This window comes from Nomascus leucogenys, chromosome 21, assembly GCF_006542625.1.
Source record: "Nomascus leucogenys isolate Asia chromosome 21, Asia_NLE_v1, whole genome shotgun sequence".
Classification (NCBI taxonomy): domain Eukaryota; kingdom Metazoa; phylum Chordata; class Mammalia; order Primates; family Hylobatidae; genus Nomascus; species Nomascus leucogenys.
In genome coordinates, this window is record NC_044401.1 from 8476558 (window position 1) to 8491158 (window position 14601).

Below are 14601 nucleotides of genomic sequence, written 5' to 3' on the forward strand. Positions count from 1 at the left end.
AAAGAATTTGAGAGCAATTGATATAAATTATTTATTAGATATTAGGTAGATCTTTCCAGTGAAGGCATCAGGTCCTGGGCCTTTCTTTGTTGGGAATTTTCTGATTCTGGCTTCAATCTTATTATTAGTTATAAGTCTTTCTGTTTCTTCTTGATTGAGTCTTGGTAGGTGATATGTTTCTAAGAATGTATCCATTTCTTGTAGGTTATCTATCTTGTTGGCATAAAATTGTTCACAGTAGTCTCCTGTATCTTGTTATTTCTGTGGCAACAGTTGGAATGTTTCCCATTTAATTTCTGATTTTATTTATTTATTTGTCTTTTCTCCTTTTTTTCTTAGTCTAGCTAAAGGTTTGTCAATTTTATATTTCAAAAAGCCAACCTTAGTTCCATTGATGTTTTTCTATTGTTATTCTATTCTCTGTCTTGTTTATTTCTGCTCTAATCTGTATTATTTCCTTCTTCTGATAACTATGGGTTTAATTTGTTATTATTATTCTAGTTCCTTGGGGTGTAGAGTTAGGTTTTTTATCTGTGGTTTTTCTTCTTTTTAATGTAGGCATTCATTGCTATAAACTTCCCTTTTACCACTATTTTTGCTGTATCTCAGGAGCTTTGGTATGCTGTACTTTCATTGTTGTTTGTGTCAGGTGTTTTTTATATCCCTTTTTGATTTTTTTTTTCACCCACTTGTTCGGAAATGTGTTATTTAATTTGCACATATTTATGAATTTTCATCAACGTACAAAAATCAGTTGTGTTTCTATATACTAATAACAAACTATCTGTAAAGGAAATGAGGAAAACAATCCTATTTACAATAGCATCAAAAAATACTTGTTTAATAAGCTTAACTAAGCAAGTGAAATACTTGTTCACTGAAAATTACAAAACATTGATGAAAGAAATTAATGAAGACACAAACAAATGGAAAGACATTCTGTGTTCATGGATTGGAAGACTTAATTTTTACAATGTTTATACTAACTGCTATGGTTTTCATGTTTGTGTTCCCTCCAAAATTCATGTTGAAACTTAATCCTTAATGCAATGGCATTAAGAGGAGGGCCTGTCAGAAGTGATTAAGCTATAAAGGCTTCACCCTCATGAATGAACTACTGACTTAATAAAGAGGCAGACGGGCAAGTTTACCCCTTTTGTCCCTTCTGTCATGTGAAGACACAATATACTTACTCTGCAGAGGATTTAGCAAGAAGGCATCATCTTTGAAGCAAATAGTAGCACTCATCAGACACCGAGTCTACTGGTGCCTTGATCTTGAAGTTCCCAGCCTTCAGAGCTATGAGAAATACATTTCTTTTGTTTGCAAATTACTCAGTCGGTGGTATTTTGTCACAGCAGGAAAATAGGCTAAGATACTACAAAGATCTACAGATTCAATTCAATTCCTATCAAAATTCCATGACATTTTTACAGAAATAGAAAATCAATTATAAAATTCATATGAAACCACAAAAGACCTTAAACAGCCAAGAATAAACCTGGAGGCATTACACTTTCTTATATCAAAATATACTACCAGGCTACAGTAATTAAAACAGTATGCTACTGGCATAAAGACATCTATAGACCAGAGTAACAGAATAGAGATCCCAGAAATAAATTCATGCATATATGGTCAACTGATCTTCAACTAGGATTCCAAAAATACACAATGGGGACAGGAGAGTCTCTTCAACAATTGATATTGGGGAAACTGAATAACCCTAGGCAAAAGAATAAAATTGGGCCCTATCTTATAGCCTACACAAAAATCAACTCAAAATAGAGGGTGGGCAAGAAATAGAGGATAGAATTTCTTTGTTATTTCACTAAAAATCCCAAATTCACCTTCAAATGTGTTGAGGAATTATCTATCTGGAGACAAGAATCTGATCCTGGTGATAAATCTATAGTATAGAAAGTTAACAAATGTGCATAATTATATCCATCTTTTTCATACAAAATTATCACTAACCATTCCTTTTGCCTAGCCAAACTGAAACCAGTATGAACCATTGGAAGCGGGTGGGGCGAATGCACAGGAAAATCCAAGGGCAGGATTATTGTGTGGTCAGGAAGATGTAAGGAGAATTTATGGGCAGAAACTTCAGCCTACTGGTCAGCACTCTCTATCTTTAATACCTTTGCAACCCATGTAGCAACCCTGAGTTTGCAGAAGGAAAGAGCATATCCTAAATTGCTTCAGCCAAAAAACAAACTGAACAGAGATGAAAAGAGATATTAAGTAAATATTATGAAGTAGAAGAGGCTAATACAGTAATTTAGGTGGAGAATTATTTGTATTATGATCTTTTTGAGCACGTTACTTTTAAATACTTTCTGCCTCAGTGAATTCTATGTTAAAGTGCATATCCCTGGAAGGAGAGATTGTGTGTAACTTCTCTCATAAACCACACAACAAAATACCAAAAATTATACATAGACACACATACAAAATGCAGTACAAGGTAAGGAAAATTACTTACGAAATGGCCTTTCTTTCTATGCTGGTTCTTCTTCTACTGTATCATTAATTGACTTAGGATAAGTTTCTTAACCTTTTCGAATCTCAACTTCCTTATCTATAAAAGTAAATATAACTATACATGCCTCATAAGAATGATTTTGACAGTATCCGGGACATAGCTCAATCAATTACAATTGGATCTGAATCATGGGTCAAATATACATGCTTCTCTTGAAATAAGTAAATGTATAAAAGCACAAACCAGAAAATTCAGTCATTATCACCTCAACTGTGCAAACAGGAAATGCTTCTTTTTAAGTGGCTCATGAGCCAGAAATACAACCATCTAAGAGAGCAGGGGATTTCTCACCAGTGCTAATGGAGCAGAGCAAGAGAAGTAAACTACCATAACTAGGCCTATTATACAGCGGAAGAAAACATAGAGACAAAGATAAGAAATAAAATAGAAATAATTCCCTTTGGAAGATGGCTTCAGCTTTTGGGATACTGTTCACATTTTTTTTTTTCATAGCTGGTGAGTCTGTTGGCCAAGTTGCGGGGACACTGAGGGGTGTTGGGTGAAGTAGAGAGGAAACCATAATTAGAAAAATACACTAGAATATTTTTCCACTAGAGTTTTTCCATGTCCTGTAAGATGCTCAGTTTAAAATAGCTCAAAGAGTGAAAATGCTGCTTTTATTTTAATCACTGTTTTAAAAAAGAAAGATAATGTCCTAATTACTTATATTTCTGCCAAAATTATCTTTGAAAAAACATTTCTTAATAAAAAATAAAGAAAAAAATGCCACAGGATTTTAAACACAAATGGAGATTTCTAGTTTGACATGGTGAATTGAATAGATGTATTATGTCTATTCTCTCCTGAATGCCTATTAATATGACAATAATAATATTTAAAATATATAGGCCTAAAAGAATCAAAATGACAGGAGAGAAGACAGAGGGGGTTAGGAAACATCAACGTATTTTGGAGGATGGAAAGCTTGATCACCCAGGAGAATAGAGGAAGCTGAACGTGTTTCTTCAGAAGGAGGAAACAGAACCAAGCTGCAAAGGCTCAAGAATTGGGTTTTGCAGAAAGTGAGTGTGAAGCCCAGGTCTGGAATTAAGAGAATTGTTTGAAATTCTGTGTAAGAGGTGGTTAGACCCTGAAAAGCCTCAACATTCCCTTCCAAATTCTCAGACTTAAGATTTATTCCTTATAGAATATGAATCACAAAGAATTTAGGCTTACAGACAACAGGAACAGAAAGATTCAAGAGGAGATATGGGGCTGAAAATAGGTGGATTAAGTGGAATCTATATATTTATCAGAGAAACACACCCCCAATCCCTGCCAGCCCTCATTCCCTGTCCAGGTCCCCAAATACCCCCAGACAGGGACACATACCTCCTTGAGACAAGATTTTGAGCAACTTTCAAGGCAGAAACTGAATGACCCTTGAGAACATGCTACAGATTCAAAGAAAATTTCAGGCATGTAAAGTCTCAAATAGGGAGAAAACCAGTAAAGAAGCTAGGATTCTGGAAACATGGGCTTCAATAGAGAAGACAGCTGAGGAGATTTCCCAGGTAAATATCAAAAGAAAGTGCCAGAATAAGAAATCATAACATGTAAATAGAAAGCAACCAATCAGGATTGGAGCAGGAGAGTAAAGATTTCTGGAAATAAATTTAAAGTGGAACTCAGATTAGTTGGTAACAGAGGACTTTTTATTATTCCCCTGAATATCATTTTCTTCCACTATGCCTCTTCATAATCAGCTTGTTATATCAGTTCAAATGCAACATTGCTATGCCTCTGTTAGTATCATCTCTTCACAAATCCTTCAATTTCTCCAAAATTATATTTCTCAGGAAATTCACTTAATTGTAATAACTTCTGTACATAGTTCTATTTGTGGAGAATGCAGTGACTGTAGCAAAGCTGTCAGAGTAAAAACAAGACAATGGTTAGCTTACTAATTCTTGTACCTGTAACTCCCAGAATTTTATAGTGAATTTCTTTTAAAATCCTCTGCTTGAATACCTGCCTTCATCTCTGAAGTTGTCTGCATCTAGTACAGGAAGCACAGAAGGGAGAAAGGATAGATAACATTGTGTTAATTAAGATGTATCATATTGGGCTGGGTACATTGGCTCACACCTATAATCTCAACATTTTGGAAGGCCAGGGCCAATGGATTGCTTGAGGCCAGGCGTTTGAGACCAGCCTGGGCAACATAACAAGACCCTGTCTTTACAAAAAATAAAAATAAAAGAATTAGCCGAGCATAATGGCCCATACCTGTGGCCTAGTTACTTGGGAGGCTGAGGTGAGAGGATTGCTTGAAACCAGGAGTTGAAGGTTACGTGAGCTATGATTGTGCCACTCCACTAAAGCCTAGGTGACATGGTGAGACCTTGTTTCTAAAAAAAAAAGGTACCATGTTGATATAAAAATAAGGTAATGATAAATAGTTGATGTATAATAGAAATAATTAATATTTAAAAAATTAAACACAGAAACAAGTAACTAAAAGAATTTCTCACATACCAACAGCCAGTATAGTGGTACTTTGGCAATATTTCTATTATTTTAGAGAGATAGATTGTCTCTATATACTATTTACATAGACAAAATTTCAGGTTTTAGATACCAAACAATTGTTGTTATTTAATTTTTTCACTGAATCGACTCTTGGTGATATATAAACATCATTAAATTTGCTCCACTTTTCATACTTTTTTAGTTTAGTTTCATGCATAGTGGGCTTAAATTAGCTGTGTGTATATGCTCATTCCTATAAAGCAATTGATACTGAAAAATTAAAATTTTACTCAACCATTGATTGACTTATAACAGTTCTTTTATTATATACCTTATAGCAAAGCTGTCCTTGAACAAAGTGGATGCTCAATATATATTTAATTGATTTTTAAAAATTTGTTTAGGGATGTTGGTACATAGAAAATGGTAAACTACAGGGAAAATTATACAAGCTAGTTGTACATATATCATGTAAGAATAATTTTTCGTAGAATGACTTGTTTTTTTCTGGGTAGATACATAGTAGTGAGATTCCTGGATCAAATCGTAGTTCTACTTTTAGTTCTTTAAGGAATCTCCACACTGCAACTGCAAAAATATGGAGCCAGCCTAAACGCGCATCAATGATTGGATAAGGAAATTGTGATATATATATACACACACACACACACCATGGAATACTACTCAGCCATAAAAAGGAATGAATTAATGGCATTTGCAGCAATCTAGATGGAACTGGAGACTATTATCCTAAATGAAGTAACTCAGGAATGGAAAACAAACATTGTATATTCTCACTCATAAGTGGGAGCTAAGTTATCAGCATGCAAAGGCATCAAGAATGATACAATGGACTTTGGGGACTTGGGAGAAAGTGTGGGAATGGGGGTGAGGAATAAAAGACTACAAATTGGGTTCAATGTATACTGTTCAGGTGATGGGTGCACTGAAATCCCACAAGTCACCACTAAAGAACTTACTCATGTAACCAAATACCACCTGTTTTTTTCAGAAACCTATGAAAAGAAAAAATTTTAAAAAGAAAAAAATAAAATGCTCAGTTTTATCCTTCTGTTTCTTGTTTTCGTGGCTAAGAAGTTTAGAATAGTCATTGGGTGGGTGCCTAGTGTTCTGCATTTCTAACAGGCTTCCACGTGATGCTGCTGCTGCTACTGATGATCTGCCAAGCACACTTGAAATAGCAAGGCTTTAAGGAAGTCTTGTTATTTGAAAAGAGAGTCTTGTGACTTTGTGATAATTCTTAGAGCATGTCTTTGCACCACTGAAAAAAGAACGTTGGCTTCATACCCAGGATGCAAGGCTGGTTCAACATATGCAAATCAATAAATGTAATTCATCACATAAACAGAACTAAAGACTAAAATCACATGATTATCTCAAAAGATGCAGAAAAGACCTTCAATAAAATTCAACATCTCTTTATGTCAAAAACTCTCAATAAACTAGATATTGAAGGAACATACCTCAAAATAATAAGAGCCATTTATGACAAACCCATAGCCAATATCATACTGAATGGGCAAAAGGTGGAAGCCTTCCCCTTAACTGGCACAAGACAAGGGTGTCCTCTCTCAACACTCTTATTCAACATAATATTGGAAGTTCTGGCCAGAGCAATCAGGCAAGAGAGAAAAATAAAGCATATTCAAATAGTAAGAGAGGAAGCCAAATTATCTTCTTTTGCAGATGACATGATCCTATATCTAGAAAACTCCATTGACTCAGCCCAAAAGCTTCTTAAACTTATAAGGAATTTCAGCAAAATTTCAGTATACAAAATCAATGTGCAGAAGTCATAAACATTCCTACACACCAACAACAGACAAGCAGAGAGCCAAATTATGAATGAACTCCCATTCACAATTGCCACAAAAATAATAAAATACCTAGGAATATAGCTAACAAGGAAGTGAAGGGCCTCTTCAAGGAGAACTACTCAAGGAAATCAGAGAGGACACAAGTAGATGGAGAAACAGTCCATGCTCATGGATAGAAAGAATCAACATTGTGAAAATGGCCATACTGCCCCAAAGCAGTTTATACATTCAATGCCATTCCCATTAAACTACCATTGACATTCTTCAAGAATTAGAAAAGATATTTTAAAATTCGTATGGAACCTAAAAAAAGCTCATATAGCCAGGACAATCCTAAACAAAAAGAATAAAGCTAGTGGCATCATGCTACCCAACTTGAAACTATACTACAAAGCTACAGTAACCAAAACAACATGGTACTTGTACAAAAACAGGCACAAAGACCAATGGAACAAAATAGAGAACTCAGAGATAAAACCACACATCTACAACCATCTGATCTTCAACAAACTTGACAAAAACAAACAATGGGGAAAGGATTCTGTATTTAACAAATGGGGCTGGAAGTACTGGCTAGCCATATATACAAATTAACTCAAGATAGATTAAAGACTTAAATGTAGCCCCCAAAACTATAAGAACCCTAGAAGAAAATCTAGGCAATACCATTCAGGACACAGCCATGGGCAAAGCTTTTGTGATGAAATTGCCCAAAGCAATTGCAACAAGAGCCAGAATTGACAAATGGGATATAATTATACCAAAGAGCTTCTGCACAGCAAAAGAAACTATCATCAGAGCAATCAGAAAACCTATAGAATGACAGAAAAGTTTTGTGATCTATCCATTTGACAAAGTTCTAATATCCAGAATCCACAGAGAACTTGAGCAAACTTACAAGAAAAACCAAACAATCCCATTTAAAAGTGGGCAAAGGATATGAACAGATGCTTCTCAAAAAAGGCATACATGTAGCCAACAAACATATGAAAAAAAGCTCAACATCACTGATCATTAAAAAAATTCTTATCAAAATTGCAATGACATACCATCTCATGCCAGTCAGAATGGTGATTATTAAAAAGTCCAGAAACAAAAGATGCTGATGAGGTTGCAGAGAAATAGGAACACTTTTACACTGTTGGTGTGAGTGTAAATTAGTTCAGCCATTGTGGAAGACAGTGTGGCTATTCCTCAAAGATTTAGAACTGAAATACCATCTGACCCAGCAATCCCCTTACTGGGTATATACTTGAAGGAATATAAATCCTTCTATTATGAAGATACATACACACATATGTTAATTGCAGCACTATTCACAATAGCAAAGATGGAATCAACCCCAATGTCCATCAGTGATAGACCACATAAAGAAAATGTGGTACATATATACCATGGAATACCATGCAGCCATAAAAAGGAACGAGATTCGTGTAGATGCTGCTGATCTGGAACAACTCTGAGAACCACTGATTTAGTCCATCCCTTCAGGTAGAGTTTTGTAGATAAGAAAATAAAGGCAAGATGGCCGACTAGAAACAGCAATGATCTGAGGCTCCCATCAGAAAGAACAATAATAAGCATATGAATCCTTCACCGGCAACCAAGATATCCAGGTTCTCTCATCAGAACTGACTAGGAGGCTGGTGTGATCTACAGACAGGAAGGAAGAGCAGTGTGGTTTGGTGGCCCACCTGAGAGCCCCATGGGGGAGAGAAGCCCTCACCCCCCAGCCAAGGGAGGCAGTGAGTAAGCATGCTACCCAGCTGGGGAAACTGTGCTTTTTCCATGGAACTGTGCAACCCACAGATCAGAAGATTCCACTTGTGAACCCACGCCACTGGGTCCTACTTCCTTTCATGGTGGATGAGGATTCTACATTATCTTCTTTCCTTCCCTCATCCTTCTTTTCTTCCCTCATCCTTCATATGCTGTAATACAGCAATTTTTCATTACACAAGATAGCCTGTCTCCCCATTATTTTGAATAAATATTCGAAATACATTTTACTTGATACTTATAGTATAAGTATTATTAAGTACTGAAACAATAAATAAATTCATACTTTCTTTTTTGAATAACCTTTTACATTTTTTTGATTTTATAACTGCTTTATTTCTTTTTTCCTTAAAAATGTATGTACCTATTGTGAATTATCACTAAGCTCATTGACAAAACTAGAGAACCCCTTACTATTTTTTTTCTTCAACTTTTAAGTTCTGGGGTACTTAAAAATACCACATGTGCAGGATGTGCAGGTTTGTTACGTAAGTAAACATGTGCCATGGTGGTTTGCTGCATAGATCAACACATCACCTAGGAATTAAGCCCAGTATCCATTAGCTATTCTTCCTGATGCTCTCCCTACCCCACTACCACCCCCTGACAGGCCCCAGTGCATTTTGTTCCCCACAATGTGTCCATGTGTTATCATCGTTTACATATAAACTCCCACTTATAAGTAAAAACATGTGGTGCTTGGTTTTCTGTACCTGTATTAGTTTGCTGAGGATAATGACCTCCAGCTCCATCCATGTCCCTGCAAAGGACATGTTCTTGTTCCTTTTTAGGGCTGCATAGTATTCCCTGTTGTATATATATCACATTTTCTTTATCCAGTCTATCATCGATGGGCATTTGGGTTGATTCCATGTCTTTGCTATTGTGAATAGTGCTGCAATGAACATACGCATGTATATATCTTTATAATAGAATAATTTATATTTCTCTGGGTATATACCCAGTAATAGGATTGCTGCTTTGAATGGTAATTGTTTTTAGCTTTTTGATGAATCACCACACTGCTTTCTGTAATGATTGAACTAATTTACAATCTTATCAACAGTGTATAAGCATTCCCTTTTCTCTGCAACCCCACCAGAATCTGTTACTTTCTGATTTTTTAATAATAGCTATTCTGACTGGCATGAGATAGTATCTCATTGTGGTTTTGATTTGCATTTCTCTAATGATCAGTGATGTTGACCTTTTTTTTTCATGTCTTTGTTGGCTGCATGTATATCTTTTGAGACATGTCTGTTCATGTCCCTTACCCACTTTTTAATGGAGAACCCCTTAGTATTATTTTTCACATGGTCAGATTTGTTATATAATCTACGAGTTCCATTTTTTTAAGACATCACTTCTTGTACTTTTTCATGCTTTTGTCTAATCTGTCCTGGTTGGTCACTATACTTGCTACACAGTATTGTCATGGACATTCTCTTTGCCTTGATTCTTTGATTCTGTGCTTGTTTAATCTGACTTTCATCTGCTTTCCAGACATTTGTTTATTTTAGTCTCTTCTTGTGTATGTAAGAGCTTTATTAACTCTTTGGTAATTCCTGGGTATGAATATATTTTATTTTATTTTATATTTTACTATGAAACTACCTTAGACCACATACTATGAAAATGCTTTAAAATGCAACAGCATGTGATGTGAAGACACGAAGAACAGAAAGTGCACACACAGTGAAAAATGGCTATCATAGAACACACTGTGAGTGAATAAAGAGTTCACATCACTTCCACCCTTTACCCAGTAACAGAAGGCATATTAACTCTCCTGCTGTTCTATGGATTCATTTTAAAGTGAGTACTAGTGAACTTATTAGAAGCTCTACTTGCTGATGATGGAGGTTTTCAACTAGTTAGCTTCAATATAGTGAAAAAGAGCTAAATGATTTTTTTATAATTGGGAATTTGTCATGTATCTAAAGGCCTGTTCTCTGGGAAAGTTTAGGGTCTGCAGCAAATAACTCACCAGTCTCTTCCCTTGGAGAGATAAGCCTGATCACCAGTGTTCTGGGAAGGGAGAGAGGAGTGTGTGTATGTGTGTAAGTGTGCCACTGTTAAGAACTGAGACTTTCCTTTAGTACCTCTCTTCAGTGTAGCACTTTATTCCCACCCTCCATGATGTCTGAATCCTTGACTCTAGCGTCTCTCCAGAAATCTTTCCTAGACCAATCTGCCAATCATTTTTTTCTGCTGGCTGGGGAAGGTGTGCTGCACAGGGTGGAGCAGGAGACTTGGCAAACTACCTGTTTTCAACACAGACTTTCAAGGAAGCTCCCAACTTTTACCCCTACACTTCAGCCCTCCACATACTCCTTTTTCTATAGATACTTCCCACTCTAGAGTCTTCCTGGAGTTTTGTGGGCACTAAAATTTTTACTTATTCTAGTTTATAAATCATTTGTCATTCTACTGTTCATTTTTCACCCCAAAGAAGTTTAAAAGTCTTTCATCTGTTCTTGTCTTCATCTCTATTCTCTTTATCTTTGCAGGCTTATTACTTTAAAACATTTCTTTACTAACATTTTAGTAAGTTTTAAGAAAGAAGAGAAAATCTCATATTTTGAAACCACCGTTTCCAACAGATTTTTCAATATCCATTCTTAAAGTGATATTGTTTTTTGAAAAAAAGAGTTAAGCAGTATTTACTAAAAAGAATAATTGTGCTTGATTATGTATGAAATCTCACCATCTGGTATTACAATATGTCTTATTTATAGCATCTAAGAACTGAGGGGATCTTCTCATCCAAATTCCCGTTAGTGCAGGGATCTCCTCTGTGTCTTCCTTGCACAATGAACCTTCAGCCTCTGCCAGTACAGGTCCAGTGCAAGAGAGCTCATTAGTTTGATAGGGAGAGTTTTGAAAAAAATTTTTTTAAACAAAAAACACAAATTTTTATTTTTCAAACAAACAGATGGAGAAATCCAATATTTAAAAACATCAACTGTGGGAGGATAGTGTAAGGACCAGATGCTAGTCTGCTCAGTCTCTATAGTACCTCCTTCTGCTTCCCCTGAGCCATATGTATGCAAGACCAGGAGCACATTTGTAAACTATTGCCCCTTAGAGCTGAGAATTACTTTGTTGATTTGCACAGTTATCAGATAGAGCTTTATATTGCTCCAGCAGCTAATAAATAAGATTGCTGCTATGAATTCATTTTAGTTTCAGTGCCTTGGAAGAAAGGTTATTTTGGAATTAGGATTACCTTTCCAACAACCTTCCTTATAATTACTCATATACTTATGAGTGTTGGAGGTCAGAAACACTCTGCTGTAACAGAGAGATCTAAGTTTCACATCTCTTGTATAGGAATTCACTGCTCATGAATGCCTAAAGCAATGAAATCTTGATGTCATGTAATGAAAACTCTCAAGTCTGGATAAAGCTTTAGAGTCTTTGGATAAAGCTTTATCCATAAATTGTATGGATAAAGCAATTTTATTTTAAGAATTCTCAAACTATTAATGGGTCAGAATTGTTTAAAGTAAAATTACAGAAATGAATTTTATGTGTATATATATATATAACTTTTAATTTTTAATAGATTTTATGTTTTAAAGCACTTTTAGGTTCATGGCAAAATTAAGTGCAAAGTACAGAAAGTTTCCACATAAACCCTGCCTGTACCCAAGTACAACTTCTCCCACTTGCGTATCCTGCAACACAGTGTTGCATTAGTTACTATTGATGAACCTTCACTGACACATCATCATCAGCCAAAAGTCATAATTTACTTTAGGATTCACTCTGGTGTTAAACATTCTATGAGTTTACACACATGTATAAAGACATGCATGTGCCATTATAGTATCCTACAGAATAGAATCACTGCCCTAAAAATCCTCTATGCTCTATTCATCCCTCCCTCCCTCTTTCTCAGTTGGCAACCACTGATCTTTTTACTGTCTCCCTAGTTTTGCCTTTTTCATAACATCATATAGTTGGCATCACATAGTATGCAGCCTCTTCAGGCTGGCTTCTTTCACTTAGTAGTATGCATTTAAGTTTCCTTCATGTCCTTTCACAGCTTGATAGTTCAGACATTTTATTTTAGCACCAAATAATATTTCATTGTTGGAATGCACCACATTTGAATAATATATTTTTGTTTATAATTACAGGTACCAAAACATCAGTAAAACTATGCATTCACTCTATTATTTTTATTTTGATCATCGTGGGATTGCTTTGGGTTTTGAAAATCAGTGGCTGCAGGTATTGACTGATGAATGTTTTTTCTTCTTCAGCTTTATTGCACTAGAAAAGAGCCAGAAATATGGAATTGACTGATAAATTAGAATGCTAACATCAAATCTCTCACAATCACAGAATATCCTGAATATGTTAGACTTGAACTACCTTGACAGATGTGAGTGATTTTGCTAGGCTGCTTTGGCATGCAAGCATGGTGAATCAGGCCATTTAGGTCAGGATCTTGGGAGAGATAGTGCATGCTGATTTTTAAATTTGGGTAAATAATTACAATTCTTTTCTTGTACCAAAGAGGAGGTGTTACATATGTTCAATTGCATCAAGCTCCTATTGCATAATTTCACTTTCTTTTTCAAAATCCAGACTTTTCTTCTATGCGTGTATTAGCTACAAGCAGTATTCTTCACTCATTTCTGGTAGTTTCTTTCTGATTTATTATGGCTTCTATAGAAATGAACCACAATTGTCAATAGTACACTTCTTTTTTCAATTTTCAACTAAATAATATTATCTCCACTTACTCCAGCTTCTTTTTTTTTTTTTTTTTTTTTGAGATGGAGTCTTGCTCTGTCACCCAGGCTGGAGTGCAGTGGCATGATCTCAGCTCACTGCAACCTCCGCCTCCCGGGTTCAAGCAATTAGTCTGCCTCAGCCTCCCGAGTGGCTGGGACTACAGGCATATGCCACCATACCCGGCTAATTTTTTGTATTTTAGTAAGACTGGGTTTCACCGTGTTGCCCAGGCTGGTCGCAAACTCCTGAGCTCAGGCAATCCACCCGCCTTAGTCTCCTAAAGTGTTGGGATTACAGGCGTGAGCCAAGGTGCCCAGCCACTCCAGCTTATTTTATTTTTATAGAAAATATAAATTGAATAAAACAGAAGCTACTCTAGTTGTTGAGGAGATAAGATAAAAAAGAATATTTACAAACTTTTAAGTCAATAGTGTGAAAATATAGTAACATAATTTGTAATATGTAGCAATATTAGTGTTTTAGTTGAAAAACAAACAATTCTGATTTACAATGCAAATAGATGCAATTATTTTGTTAATTATTTATAAAGTACTATTTATAGACCACCCAGATCCAGATTTTCATTTAATGAACTATGTCCTAATACACACGATGTTTATCTCTTTCGGACTGTAGTCTTTGGAGAAACTGAATTGGCATTTCCATTCACAGGAAAGCATCTCTGAACCTGGACTTTTATTTTTCAATACCATCATCATTTTGCTCTTACCCTAGCTTAAAACATATACTGCCCTTGAATCTCTTTTGTCAGTAGCTTACTATGTCTTTGACTCTCTCCTTGGGAATACTTCTCATATCACTTCATTCATCTCTATTCCTGCTTTCATGCAACCATCATCTCTCACAGAGACTTAAGTAATTAACAAATATTTTTCAATAAAATATTAGAACAAAGCCTTGCTCTTATGTTCACGTGAGCCCAGAAACACAAATATAAGCACTCTTGGTAAATACCAAAAGCTGTGGACACCTATTATAAAAAAACAGGTAGTTTCCATAATGATTTCTGCCCTTTTTGAACTGATTTTGACTTTGGTTTTTTTCTTAGGATGAAATGCAGCCCTATACCAGCTACGCAGAGAAGAACAGTACACTCTATGATACTACAAACAAGGTGAAGATGTCTCAGGCATTATAAAGTGAAGTTGATAGCACAGACCTCCATATTTTATAAGTTATTGTAATCTAACACCA